This window comes from Trichechus manatus, unplaced genomic scaffold (assembly GCF_000243295.1).
Source record: "Trichechus manatus latirostris isolate Lorelei unplaced genomic scaffold, TriManLat1.0 scaffold00001, whole genome shotgun sequence".
Taxonomy (NCBI): domain Eukaryota; kingdom Metazoa; phylum Chordata; class Mammalia; order Sirenia; family Trichechidae; genus Trichechus; species Trichechus manatus.
In genome coordinates, this window is record NW_004443937.1 from 36,637,561 (window position 1) to 36,639,202 (window position 1,642).

A 1,642-nucleotide genomic window follows, 5' to 3' on the forward strand; every position below is an offset into this window, starting at 1 on the left:
GTACAATTTCACTTTTAACAAAGATTAGAATACACCATAACCAATTGTCATTGCTTCTCATCCGTTTTTCAGTCAACAAATATATTCAGTCTCTTATTCTAGATTTTAGTTTTTAGTGTATGGTGCAAATGGACATATTTATATTCTCATTCTTACTGCAGCTCATTTTAATTTTTAGGATGGGAGCACAATTTAGTATTCAAAGAGAATAGCAACATATTCAACTTGATCCCATTGTCTTTAATTACTCTTGCCCTGAAAAATGTTCATAAAGCAACAGGGTGTTTGACCATATGATGTTAGAGATTACAGCACAATACATGATGAGAAACCGTCTGACAGGGCTTGAACTTTTGGTTGAACCATTGAGCTTCTGTGCTAGAAGTATTTTCAAAATTGTCAGTTTTTATAAATAGAAGAAATGAGAGTGGCAGGACTTTCGGGCATCTCTGGAAAAAAAAACCTATTGTTTTTATAGACTTGAACATTATAGTTTGAGTTACAGGATAACATTGTATATATAATTTATATTGTAAAAAGATTTTAAATATGAAGCCAAATGCTTTTTACAGTTAGAAATTACAAAAGGTTGTACTGATTAGTGTCTAGCCTAAAATGGTAACTAAGCTTTACTGACTCAGTTATCACTATACTTTATTTGTAATGCTTTAGCTGTTACTGTTTTTGATGTTCAGGGTAACGGTAATGTTATCTCATATCCCTTCATTTAATTTCCAGCTTAGGTAATAAAAGCCCATCCACCTCAAGAAGAGCTCTTGATTTTCCAGTCATTAAGCCCTCGTTCTAGATTCTTTCATCTCTGAACCCAGTACCATAAGAACATTCCTCTTTTGATAAAAATAGTTTTCATATTCTGCTCAGTCCATTGTATTGCTAATTCTTCAGTAAGTTTGAGAATGAGGGTTTTACCTGCACTGCAGATTGAACCTTGAAGCCCTTAAAGGACTTTAAGGGAAAAAATTAAGGTGGCAAGTTTCTTGGGATCTTGCTTAGAAAAAGCTGTAATGGAAAAATGGATCTACCGAATTGTGCCTTCCTAAATAACATTTTTAGGAGCGTTTTAACATTAGTTGACAAATACAAAAATGATACATTCAAGCCAGAATCTGATTTTGTTTTTTTTTTTGCAAAATATATATTTTTTCTTTTTTTCCTTTGTTTTTGGTCTGCTTTCAAACATGTTCACAAGACCCTTCAGTAATTTGCAAGAAAACCAGCAAAAAGTTGAGAGATATTTTGAAAGAAAAAATTATGACATATTTGTTTGTGCCCGTGAGAAAAGCTTATGTGTCCTGTATTGACACCATGACTATGCTAGATTGAGCTCTTATCAAACATTCCATGCCCTGAATTTCATATTTGCTGACTTAAAAGGTATTATCAGATTGTATGCAGGTATGTCAGAATACTAGGATATAGGATGTTATTTAACAAAAAACCAAACCCATTGCCATCGAGTCGATTCCAACTCAGTGCAACCCTATAGGACAGAGTAGAACTGCCCTATAGAATTTCCAAGGAGCGGCTGGTGGATTTGAACCACCGACATTTTGGTTAGCAGCCAAGCTGTTAACCACTGCATCACCAGGGCTCCAAAAACCAAACCAAACCCATTGCCGTC